General features: G+C 53.3%; 2 long non-coding RNA genes across 2 annotated transcripts in view; one reads left to right on the top strand and one right to left on the bottom strand.

The window, feature by feature from the left end:
• The window catches only part of LOC144335660 (uncharacterized), a 31,306-nt gene that overhangs the window by 1,135 nt on the left and 17,241 nt on the right, over positions 1 to 12,930 (top strand). The gene's annotated exons all lie outside the window — the stretch shown is intronic.
• LOC144335677 (uncharacterized) lies at positions 308 to 3,921 on the bottom strand. Its single transcript, XR_013406726.1, has 2 exons — positions 3,287 to 3,921; positions 308 to 2,412 (listed from the first exon to the last, which is right to left on the bottom strand). It is a non-coding gene; the product is annotated as an uncharacterized LOC144335677 (long non-coding RNA).

Genomic DNA, 12,930 nt, shown 5'->3' with positions numbered 1-12,930 from the left:
TTATTTTTCGTCTTAGGGCTCTGGGTCGTCGCTCCCTAGCCCTCCCTCTGCCCGCCCTCCCGTCTCGGGCCCCGGGTCCCCGAGTCTCCAGCCCCCTCCGCCAAGTCTTCGTCTCTGGGTGGGTTCTTCAGCCCCAGGGAAACTTGGGGGTGGAGACCGGGGGAAGGGGCGCTAGGAGGAATGGGAGCGACGCGGGCCGTTCGCCCCCGCCCCACCCCGTGTCTGGGGGTCTTTTTGGATGGCCGCCCTCGGGCCCTTTTTCCGGAGGCCACTCTGGAGGGTAGACGCTGTCACACGCAGACACTAATTCATTCAACAGATATTTATTAAACGCTCGTTGCCAGTCGCTGGGATCAAGTAGAGAGCAAAACATATTCCTGCCCTCGGGGAGCTTCCTGTCGGTTCACAGCCACACACGCACGCACAGGGACTCGGAGCCCCAGAGACACACACCGAGGCACCGCACAGACACGAGCTAACTCCCAGCTTCAGTCACACCACTGACCCTCCCAGAGACACGAACCTCCGCTCCAGCCCCGCGCGCGCGCTTAGAGACCCACGAGAGTTAGAGACCCGCAACCACGAGGTGCTCACGAACACCAGTTACACTTGACCTCTAGGCACGCGCACAGACACACAGCGTAACTCATACGCAGCACTCCAGAGGACTAAAGTCCCTGCAGTTGGGTCTGGGAGAGAAGTGAGGGGCGTCGGCCCAAACGCTTCTTCCCAAGACCTGTGTGGGCAAGAGGGGGGTGAGATCTGACCCCCCAAAAACTTCCTAAAGGGGGGCGACGCTCTTGGGACTAAAGGTCACCCGCCCCCCACAGCGGGAGTTCGGGTGGCGTAGGGGAGAAGGCAGCCCTGGGGGCTTCAACGACACTTCAAAGACCTCGAGGCCGGGAACGCTTCCTGCGGGGGAGGGGCAAACAGAGAGGAGAAGGGAAGACGGGCCGGGGGACTGGCGGTGGAGGAGGTCGCCCCCCCTTCGGTGCACTGCCCCCTGGCAGACTCTTCCGCCGGGTCCGCCTCCTTTTCACCAGCACCTGTTCAACCGGAACATCAAGGGCCTGGGGCCCGCCGCGGCCCCCCGTCGGCTCTTTAGTACCTTTCATCCGGGAAGGGAGGTGAATCCCCGCCCAGGAGGGGGGAGTAGGGCGGGGAAGAACTTGTCCTTGACCTGGTCTTTGGCGTGAGGGATTTACTCCCTTAATTCCGGAGAGGCGGGATTGTGGGGAGGTCGGGGAAGCTGAGTTCTGGGCTGCAGCCCCTCACCTCCCCGCGCTCCGGTGGACACAGGGAATCTCGGAGGGCTGCCGGGACGAAGAGGCTACATCTACACAGGGCGGTGTAGGGGAAGCCGGTCTCTTTGACCTCCGTGCCTGGGAGTAGGGGCTGAGAGCCAGATTATTGCGATGGCCGGGATCCCGGCGAGGACTGCCGCGCTCCGGTTCCTTGGTCAAATTTGTAAATTTCGCTAACACGAAAAGTTAAACAAGACACAGAGGAGAAACTGCACTTAGGGGTTTCTAACGAATTACCTTTACTAGCAAGAATAAAACTGCAAGAATGTTAAACTTAAAAATGTCAGTCTTAAATCATGCACGAGTTTCAGAATATTTGAATATTTGCTTTTGGGACCCACCGCTGCCAAGGTGGCCGCAGTTTCGGGTTTCGCCGGACGGGGGTTACTAAAAGGTGCCTACGCCCTAGGGGTGGACGACCTGGAGACGGGGACTGGGAAGCCTTTGTCTCAGGTCACCCCGCGCCGGGTTTGTCGCCTAAGTTTATGGGTTGGACGGGAGACAACACTTGTAAGTTTAGCGTTTTAGGAACATTGTTTCGTTTAATCCTACCCACACCCTTTTAGGGTGGGTGTTCATATCTCCCATTTTGTGAATGGAGCAACTGAGGTTTCGACGGGAAGAAGTGACTCGCCCAAAGTCACTCAGCCTGAAATTGGCAGAGTCGGGACTTGAACCCATTATGTGCCCCGCTACGACAGGGGTTCCGCCACCACGCGTTGGTCGAGAGCGGGTGCGGAGCTGGGATGTCCGAGCCTCCTCTACCGGCCCATCCGCAAATGCTCCCTGCTAGTTCTGGAGAAACCCGGTGCCCCGCGGGCTGGGCTGGATTCGTGGCGAGTACCCAGGGTCGAGCTGTCAAGTTCAATCTCAAGCTTCCATCATTTATTTTCCTGAGCGCCCACTATGTGCCGATCCGCAAAAAACAAGCAAGAGCAGGAACCCGCCAACAAGTGGTTCAAGTTCACCGCGCTCTCCCCGGACTAACTGAGCACTGCTTTGGGGTGTCACGCAGACCCTGGCGGTGGGACTTTCGGCGAGTGACTTCCCCTTTCCGAAATCCGGCTTGTCCCTCTGTAAATGGGGCGTTAGTACCCCTGGACAGGGGCTGTACCGAACACCGAACGAAAATCCTTTTGTAAGGCGTGAAGGCACACAGTAGGTGCTCAATCCCTGCTCGTGCCCTCTCCGCCGCCCTATGCGTGCCGGGGCCGCGCGCTCCCGCCCCTGCTTCCCGCCTCCCGCATCTTCTCCCGTCTCGCGCGTCCCGCGGCGAAGGGACTGGGGCAGAGACGACCAAACAGAAAATTATTTCCGCCCGCTCGCCCCGCCCCGCCCGTCCCCGGAGCCAGAAGGGGATTGTGGGGCCGCCGCGGCCGCCGCCGGAGCCGAGCGGGGCGGAAGCGCGCGTCGCGCTGCTGCTCGGGCCCGACCGCGCCGGCCCGCACCTCCCGGCCCGGAGCTGCGGGCTGCGGTCGGGGCGGTCCCGGGGCCCGAGGCGGCTGCCGCGGGGCAAGTTTCCGCGAAGCCTGGCTCGCCGGTTCCGGGAATCAAGCGGGGGAGGCTGGAGGATGTTGAGGTTTCGTTTCTGCCAGCCGACCGGGCGCTTGGTTTCACAGGTGCCAGGGGTCGGGGGTACGACCTCTCCCTCTGGGCCATTAGACAGACCCGGGCGCGGGGAAGAGGCTGCGCCAACGCCCGAGGGTTTGCGTTTCCTTCGCGTCTGGTTTGCACACCATTTTCTCCCCTAAAACCAAAGCTTCTGACCTTGGGGGTGTTCGAAGAGGTTAAGTCACTTTCCCCCAGGTAGTCCAGCCAGCTAAAGGCTTCAGGTGGGAGGGCCTCCTGCCCGAGCGGGGACCCACTAGAGTCAGGCAGACCTAAGTTCGAGTCCCAACCCTGCCACTTTCTTGCTTTGACCATGGATTAGTAGTGACTTATCTGCGACCCTCAGTTTCCCCATCGCAGACTGTAGTACCAACCTCAGGGCTGATATGAGCAGTGACGATGTCAAGTGCCCGGCACAAAGAAGGGTGATTTCCCCATTAAAGGGTATGACTCGGAGGCGATCTATCCAGTAGGCCTGGGTGGCTTAGGAGGATGGGTGTACAGTTTGTTTCCTAAGTCACCCTGTGCGAGATGGAGGGAGGCTCAGTTTCAGGAGGAACTGGTGGGAGTGAGGGGATTTCCCTGACATTAGGAAGTCAGCAGTCATGATTATTGTAAATAGTGACTCTGCATATGTGGGAGTTTGGGCTTTTCAGGTCTTTCTACAGGAAGAACACAGTGCTTAATACCAAATCTTGCCCTCTGCCATTAGCTAGCAGCCTCAGTTTGCCAATCGCTAAAATGGTGATAGTTGGATTCCCCCCCACCCCTGCCTTACCCCAGTCTACAGGATTTTGGTAACTCCACCTGGCCAAGGTCCTAGCAAGTGCTTCAAGAGCTGTGAGTGAGCCCAGGCAGTTCCCTGACCATGTTAGAGCATCAGGGACCTCCTTTAGGGAGATAGGATGGGTAGGAAGGGAACAAGTTCGTGGGATGAGGTAGTATCTACCCAAACCTTTTCCAGAGCTGCATGAACCCTAGTCCCAGCCCTGCCCCTAACCAGCAGTGTGACCTTGGACAAAGCAGTCACCCTCTCTGGTATTTGGTCAGGTGACCAGATCTTGAAAGTCCCCTTTGTGGTAACATTCTATAAGTTGATGACTCTGCTCCTGGGGAAATTTCCAGGGTAAGCGATGACACATGACTAGCACATTTGCCCTGCTATGTTCCACTTTACCAGTTCCTCTTACAGCCTAATCTTTTTTTTTTTTTTTTTTTTTTTTTTTTTTTGAGACAGAGTCTTGCTCTGGCACCCAGGCTGGAGTGCAGTGATGTGATCTCGGCCCACTGCAACCTCCACCTTCTGGGTTCAAGAGATTCTTCTGCCTCAGCCTCCCGAGTAGCTGGGACCACAGGCTCGTGCCACCACGCCTGGCTAATTTTTTGTATTTTTAGTACAGACGGGGTTTCACCGTGTTAGCCAGGATAGTCTCCATCTCCTGACCTCGTGATCCCTCTGCTTCAGCCTCCCAAAGTGCTGGGATTACAGGTGTGAGCCACCATGCCCGGCCTTACAGCCTAATCTTCATCCCTCCTCTTATAGTTACCATCAGGACAGAAGTTGAAAAAGTTTAATTATTTGGTCTTTCAGCAGAAACTCACTGAATCATTATGGGCTGGCCATGGGAGATACACAGATAGTACCTGGGGATGATAGACATAAGAAAGTATTAACAGATACATGGAGACACATGGGAGGTACACAGATAGCTAGTGAGGGTGATAGACATAGGGAATTATTAACTTCAGGGTGAAAAGGGCTATGACAGTGCTATGAATGGTGCTGATACTGCAGGGAGGAAGTAGCTGAGTTTATGGGGTCAGGGAAGGCCTGAACTGGGACTAAGTGGGTGAGGGAGAGTTTGCAGGCAGTTAAGGGGCAGAAGAGCATTCCAGGCAAGGGGAACAGCATGTTCAAAGGCGCAGAGGTGGCCAGGCGTGGTGGCTAACGCCTGTAATCCCAGCACTTTGGGAGGGTGAGGCGGGTGGATCACGAGGTGAAGAGTTCAAGACCAGCCTGGCCAAGATGGTGAAACCCCGTCTCTACTAAAAATACAAAAATTAGCTGGGCATGGTGACAGGCACCTGTAATCCCAGCTACTGAGAAGGCTGAGGCAGAGAATTGCTTGAAAACTGGAGGCAAAGGTTGTAGTGAGCCAAGATCGTGCCGCTGCACTCCCTGGATGACAAGAGTGAAACTCTGTCTCAAGAAAAAAATAATAATTAGCAGGGCATGGTGGCGCATGCCTGTAATTCCAGCTACTCGAGAGGCTGAGGCAGGAGAATTGCTTGAACCCAGGAGGCGGAGGTTGCAGTGAGCCAAGATTGCGCCATTGCACTCTAGCCTGGGCGACAGAGCAAGACTCCATCTCAAACACACAAACAAACAAACAAACAAAAAAGGTAGGATGTTAAGAAGGATGTTCAGATGAACCCCATCCACCAAATCCATCCCCTAGGCTGTACCTCTGGGAGTCCCCCCCTCAGTCTTGCCTGGTGCAGTCTAAGGTATTTGGTGGATGGGGTCCGTCTGTGCACTGAACAATAGAACCCAGGAGCAGGGTGGGTAGATGGAGCTGGTAACAAACTGCTTTGGATGTGCTGACGTTGGGTGCCTATGGCACAAGAGGTGGTGATGCCCAGTAGGCAGTTGACTATTTGTGTCTGGGTCAGCAGAGAGGGTGAGAGGGAGAGCCGGATGTCCTGAGCAGCAGGAGAGTTTATGTTATAGAAGTCAAGGACATTTAAGGAGGAAGCAATGCTAGGGTCACATGCCATTGAGAGGTCGAGGGAGGGAAGGGTTCTACAAGGAGGAGGTCCCTGGTGACCTTAGCCTGGAAGGTTCCAGGCACTGGTGGTGGTGGAGGCTGACTGCAGTGGGTCAAACATGAATTGGGAGGCGAGAAGGGAGGAAATCATGGATTGGGAGGAAAGGGAGGAAATAGTGGAGAATAGCACTAGGGGGATGGGAGGATCAGGAGGCAAGGAACTTGGAGGCAAGGCTGGACACCCATGATGTAGATGATGACAGTAGCAACAATAACAGCAACAGCTCCCCATTCGGTGAGAGTTTATTATGTGCCAAGCAATGTGCTAAGCATGTAATATACTCCCTGCAACAAGACTGAGATAGGTTCTATTCTTGTTGCCATTTTACAGAGCTACTCGGACTCTAGTCCCAGCCCTACCCCTAACCAGCAGCGTGACCTTGGGCAAAGCAGTCACCCTCTCTGGTGTTTGGTCAGGTGACCAGATCTTGAAAGTCCCCTTGGTGTTAACATTCTGTAGGTTGATGACTGTGCTCCTGTGGAAATTTCTAGGGCGAGGAAAGAGCAGTGGGTGCAAAAGTAGGATTTGCACCTCACTTTTTTTTTTTTTTTGAGACAGAGTTTCACTCTTGTTGCCCAGGCTGCAGTGCAATGGCATGATCTCAGCTCACTGCAACCTCCACCTCCCAGGTTCAAGCGATTCTCCTGCCTCAACTTCCTGAGTAGCTGGGATTACAGGCATGTGCCACCACGCCTGGCTAATTTTGTATTTTTAGTAGAGATGGGGTTTCTCCATGTTGGTCAGACTGTTCTCAAACTCCCGACCTCAGGTGATCCGCCTGCCTTGGCCTCCCAAAGTGCATGAGCCACCATGCCCAGCCCTGGCTAATTTTTTTTTTTTTTTTTTTTTTTTTTTTTTTTTTAGTAGAAATGGGGTTTCACCATGTTGGCCATGCTGGTCTTCAACTCCTGACTCCGTGATCTGCCCACCTTGGCCTCCCAAAGTGCTGGGATTACAGGCATAAACCACCACGCCTTGCCTGGGCTGATCTTGACTCAGCTCAGGCAATCCTCCTGCCTCAGCCTCCCAAAGTGCTAGGATTACAGGTGTAAGCCACCGTGCCCAGCTGGCACCCTGCTTTTAACTAGGTGTCCAAGGCTCTAAATTATCAATCAGGGAGGTGTTCTGGGGCTAATTGAGAACTCATGTTTCCCTGTTCCCCAAGACTCTATCTGTGTGACACTACTGTTAATTCACTGTCATCTGTGTAATCAGTTACCATTTGCTGACCCCATCTGTGTGCCAGATAATGGGCCAGGCACTGATACTGCAGGAAGGATAAGAGCAGTTGTGGTCCTGCAGGTGCTTGGGGTTGAGGGGAAGGCTGCCAGACAGACAGTACAATATGCCTTATATCTGGGGATGGACCACCGCAGAGGGAGTCCACCATGTTTAGAGGGTACAAGTATTTGGTGGGGGAGGAAGGGAAGATGAGAGAAGACAGGAGGAAGGGGATCAGGACACCTCACACATGGCCCAGGCTTGATCCCACGAGGATGAGGTCACATGGAAGATGCTGAGCAGATGCACATTGGTGACTTTTGCTGTGGCCACAGAAGAGTAGGCAGTTAGAGGGGTTAGAATGAAAGATGGAGCCACTTTTGAAGTTACTGCAAGTGCTAGAAGGGAAGCTCTGTAGGGCACTGATTTTTATGTGTTGTGTTTGAGCATCGGGATCAGTGTCTGGCACAGAGTAGGTGCTCAGCTAACACTTATTGAATGAATGAATGCTCGAACCTCTCTGGGAGTGTCCGTGGGATTGGAGAAGGGGGAGTTTTAGAGGGTGAAATCAAGGGAAGGGGATAATTGACAATTGGCAGTCATAGAGTAAGAGGATGACTACCAGGTTTCTGCCTGAAGCTGGAATCCTGAGGAAGGGAGGAAGAGCAGGGCTGGCAAAGGGCTGATGAGTTCAGTTTGGGGCTTGCTGAGCCTGAGGTCCAGTGGACTGTCCCAGAAGGGGGTTGAGTGTAGGTATCATATTAAAAATTAGAAACTGCTTCTGAAGCCTATGTCATATATCCTGTGTCTACCTCTTCTGCCATATTCTTGATACTCTGAAAAAAATTCAGAGGTGTCTTTGAGCATTGTCAGCAATAGATGGTAACTGAAGCCCTGGAGCAGGTGAGATCATGATGGGAGGCTGTGCAGGTGCAGAGCGGAAAGCAGAAGGCCAGGCCCAGCGGCCCAGGGAATGCCAGCACTGAAGAGGGAGAGGAACCGGGCTGGGAGCATGAGAAGGAGTATCCAGACATGGAGGGAGAGTCTGAAACTCTCCCTCCATCACTGGATACAAGCAAATGGGGTCCTAGGAACCTGAGAGAAGACAGAAAGAAGAGAGGGAGTGGCCAGGCGCGGTGGCTCAAGCCTGTAATCCCAGCACTTTGGGAGGCCGAGACAGGCGGATCACGAGGTCAGGAGATCGAGACCATCCTGGCTAATACGGTGAAACCCCGTCTTTACTAAAAAATACAAAAAACTAGCCGGGCGAAGTGGCGGGTGCCTGTAGTCCCAGCTACTCGGGAGGCTGAGGCAGGAGAATGGCGTGAACCCGAGAGGAGGAGCTTGCAGTGAGCTGAGATCCGGCCACTGCACTCCAGCCTGGGTGACAGAGCAAGACTCCGTCTCAAAAAGAAAAAAAAAAAAAAAAAAGAAGAGAGGGAGTGTCCCTGTAAGGCAGGTGTCTCAAAGAGGGGTGACTGATCCAGCATGGTGAAGGGGAATATAACCCATCCTTCCTAGGGGCTGGGCTGGGAGGACAGCAGGGGAGATGGATGCAAGGTCAGAGGAAGGGTGGCATGAGTTCTTTTTAGGGGGAACAGTCTCAGGTGTGATAGCTTTCATGGACAAGATGAGGTGCTCTGCCGTGCCAGAGAGAAGGGCGGAAGCAAAGGATGTGGACAGATTGGCGTGTGTGTGTGTGTGTGTGTGTATGTGTGAGATGAGTGTGTGTGTGTGTGTGTGTACAGGATTTTTCTGCTTGATAGACTGTTATTTTCTCTTTAAAAACTTTTTTTTTTTTTCCGAGACGGAGTCTCGCTCTGTCGCCCAGGCTGGAGTGCGGTGATGAGATCTCAGCTCTCTGCAACCTCTGCCTCCCAGGTTCAAGTGATCCTCCTGCCTCAGCTTCCTGAGTAACTGGGACTACAGGCACCTGCCACCATGTCTGGCTAATTTTTGTATTTTTAGTTGAGACAGGGTTTCACCATATTGGCCAGGCTGGTCTCCTGACCTTGTGATCTGCCGGCCTCGGCCTCCGAAAGTGCTGGGATTACAGGCGTGAGCCACCCACCGTGCCCAGCCCTAAAAAAATTTTTTAAGGTCAAGCATGGTGGTTCATACCTGTAATCTCAGTTCTTTTGGAGGCCAAGGCAGGTGGATCACTTGAGGCCAGGAGTTCGAGACCAGCCTGGCCAACATGGTGAAACCCTCTACTTGTCTCTACTAAAAAATACAAAAATTAGCTGGGTGTGGTGGTGCACCTCTGTAATCCCAGATACTTGGGAGGCTAAGGCACAAGAATTGCTTGAACTTGGGAGGCGGAAGTTGTAGTGAGCTGAGATCGTGCCACTGCACTCCAGCCTAGGCAACAGAGCAATACTCTGTCTTTTTTTAGGCCAGGTACTTTGAGAGCACAAGGCAGGAGGAATCACTTGAGCCCAGGAGTTTGAGACCAGCCTGGGCAACATGATGAGACCCTGTCTCTACAAAAAATTTAAAAATTAGCTGGGCATGGTGGTGGGTACTTGTAGTCCCAGCTACTTGGGAGGCTGAGGTGGGGGGATCTCTTGAACCTGGGAGGTCAAGTCTGCAGTGAGTCATGATCCTACTGCTGCACTCCAGCCTGGGTGACAGGGTGAGACCCTGTCTTAAAAAAATATTTAGTTCCCTATTTTTAAAATCAACTTTATTAGGCTGGACTCGGTGGCTCACGCCTGTAATCCCAGCACTTTGGGAGGCCAAGGTGGGTGAATCACCTGAGGTCAGGAGTTCGGGACCAGCCTGACCAATATGACGAAACTCCGTGTCTACTAAAAATATAAAAATTAGCCGGGTATGGTGGCGTGCACCTGTAATCCCAGCTACTCGGGAGGCTGAGGCAGGAGAGTCGTTTGAACCCGGGAGGCAGAGGTTGCAGTGAACCAAGATCACACCATCGCACTCCAGCCTGGGTAACAAGAGTGAAATTCTGTCTCAAAATAAAATAAAATAAAATAAACTTTATTATGGTATAATTTACATATAATAAAATGCACACATTTTCAATGTACAGGTGATAACGTTTGACCAGTGTATACAGCTGTGCAACCACCACCCCCTAGAGATATAGAACATTTCCATCTCTTTGGAAAGTTTCTTCCTATCCCATTGCAATCAGTCCCTTGGCCCCAGACAGCACTGATCTGATTTCTATCACTGTAGGTCACAGTAGGTAAGTGTCACTGCTTCTAGAACCTCCTAAGAGGTTCTCTTTTGTGCTCAGCTTCCCCCGCTCAGCACTGTGTTTTTCTCTGAGACAGAAAGCAAAGTCATTGCTGAGATGGGGGCTTTGGTGGAGGGCAGGAGAAGGAGCCATACCACCCGGCTGTAGGATAGAGGGGCCAGAGGGCATTGGGAACAGCAAGCAAACAGTGTCCTCTGACTGTGGGCTGCAACGAAAGCAGAGAAAGCAGCGGTGTGGATTTAGAATCAGGTATGGGGCAGTGCTCAGAGAACTGAGGACTCCAGGGTGCAGCAGGCCTTGGTAAGCCTGGACTTAGAGGGGGACAGAGGCCTTCAGGATGCTAGCAGAAGTTGGGATTCAAAATCCTGGAGTTGCGCCTGACTCCTCCTACTCTCCAGCAGCTTCCTGGCCATCTCTGCTGTGCAAATGTCTCTGGATCCTTTCCCCCTGTTCCCTGACGCTGGTCCAGGCCCTCAGTGCCTTGAGCCTGACCCTGTGCTTTTGCAGCCAAGCCTTGGCTGGGATCCATGTCTCCTCCCCCGTGTGGAGACTCTTTATCCTGATCTGCACTCTCTCCCTCTCCTGCCTCTTCCTGGCAGCCTCCACATGGGCTCAGGCCATCACCCTCTGTGTCTCCCAGATCCCTCTGCTCTGCTTCATAAGTCAGGAGACCAAGGACAGCCTGCACGTGTGCAGCACACTTAGCTCTCTGGTTCCTCCTCACCCTGCTGGAATTGCTCTGCCGCAGTTCACCAGGAACCACCTGTCCTGGGCATTTGCTGGAGGTTGTGGCTGTCCGGTGTCCCCCTCCCTAGGTCAGGGGAGTGCCCCATTGGGTGATCTGTCCTGGAACCCTGGGTCTACCCTTGTTTCCCCCCTCCCATCCTACACCCACCACTTCATCCACAGCCTTTTCCTTCTCAACTGATGGCAATTCCATCTTTCTTTCTTTTTTTTTTTTTTTTTTTTTTTTTTTTTTTTTTTTTTTGAGACGGAGTCTCGCTCTGTCCCCCAGACTGGAGTGCAGTGGCCGGATCTCAGCTCACAGCAAGCTCCGCCTCCCGGGTTTACGCTATTCTCCTGCCTCAGCCTCCCGAGTAGCTGGGACTACAGGCGCCAGCCACCTCGCCCGGCTAGTTTTTTGTATTTTTTAGTAGAGACGGGGTTTCACCGTGTTAGCCAGGATGGTCTCGATCTCCTGACCTCGTGATCCGCCCGTCTCGGCCTCCCAAAGTGCTGGGATTACAGGCTTGAGCCACCGCGCCCGGCCGGCAATTCCATCTTTCTTATTGTTCAGGCTGAAAACCTTAGAATCATTCCTGACTCCTCTCCCACATCCATTCTGTCAGCAAATCCTGTCTGCTCTACCTTCAAAATATGTGCAGAATGTGATGACTTGCCACCATCTCCCCCGTCATTTTCTCCCCTGGATTACTGTAGTCACCTCCTAACTGGTCTCCCTGCCTCCATCCTTGGCCCTGCCATTTATTCCCTACACAGTGGCCAGAGTGATCCTATTAAGCTGTAAGATGATCAGGTCACCTCTGGGCTCAGAGTCCCCCAGGTGTTCTCATGGTATTCAAAAGGAAGCCTGAGGTCTAGGCACTGTGGCTCACGCCTGTAATCCCAGCAGTTTGGGAGGTCGAGGCAGGCAGATCACTTGAGGTCAGGAGTTCGAGACTAGCCTGGGCAACACGATGAAACCCTGTCTCTATTAAAAATATTAAAAAATTAGCTGGGCGTGGTAGCACACACCTATAATCCCAGCTACTCGGGAGGCTGAGGCAGGAGGATCCCTTGAACCTCAGAGATAGAGGTTGCAATGGCCCAAGATCATACCACTGCCCTCTAACCTGGGCAACAGAGCGAGACTCTGCCAAAAACCAAAAACCAAAGAGAAGCCCAAGTCCTTCCAGGGGACTACAGGGTCCTATGCAACCTACTGTCCCAATCCCTCCAGCCTCTTCTCCATTCCATCCCAACCCCCATCCTCTGGTTACCAGCTTCCTTGCTGCTTCCTGGCATGCTCCTCCCTTCTCGATTAGGCTTTTCTGGACCATCCTATTTATTTACTAATTTTTAGTGAATTAATTTTTTTGAGACAGGGTCTTACTCTGTCACCCACACTTGAGTGCAGTGGCACAGTCTCGGCTCACTGCAGCCTTGACCTCCCTGGGCTGAGGTGATCCTTCCAGCTCAGCCCCCTGAGTAGTTGGGACTACGGGCATGCGCCACCATGCCAGGCTAATTTTTGCATTTTTTGTAGAGACGGGGTTCACCATATTGCCCAGCTGGTCTTGAACTCCTGGGCTCAAACGATCTACCCACGTCAGCCTCCCAAAGTGCTGGGATTACAGGTGTGAGCCACCAAGTCCTACAGGACCACCTGATTTAAAACTGCACCCTGGGCGGGGCGCAGTGGCTCATCCCTGTAATCCCAGCACTTTGGGAGGCTGAGGTGGGCGGATCACCTGAGGTCAGGAGTTTAAGACCAGCCTGGCCAACATGGTGAAACCCCGTCTCTACTAACAATACAAAGAAATTAGCTGGGCGTGGTGGCAGGCACCTGTAATCCCAACTACTTGGGAGGCTGGGGCAGGAGAATCTCTTGAACTCGGGAGGCGGAGGTTTCAGTGAGCCAAGGTCACGCCATTGCACTCCAGCCTGGGCAACAAGAGAGCAAAACTCCGTCTCAAAAGAAAAAACAAACCAAAAAACTGCACCCTGTTCCCCTGCTGCCCCCAT

Source organism: Macaca mulatta, chromosome 16, assembly GCF_049350105.2.
Source record: "Macaca mulatta isolate MMU2019108-1 chromosome 16, T2T-MMU8v2.0, whole genome shotgun sequence".
Classification (NCBI taxonomy): domain Eukaryota; kingdom Metazoa; phylum Chordata; class Mammalia; order Primates; family Cercopithecidae; genus Macaca; species Macaca mulatta.
The sequence above is the reverse complement of the archived record's forward strand: the minus strand, read 5'-3'. Positions and strand labels throughout refer to the sequence as shown.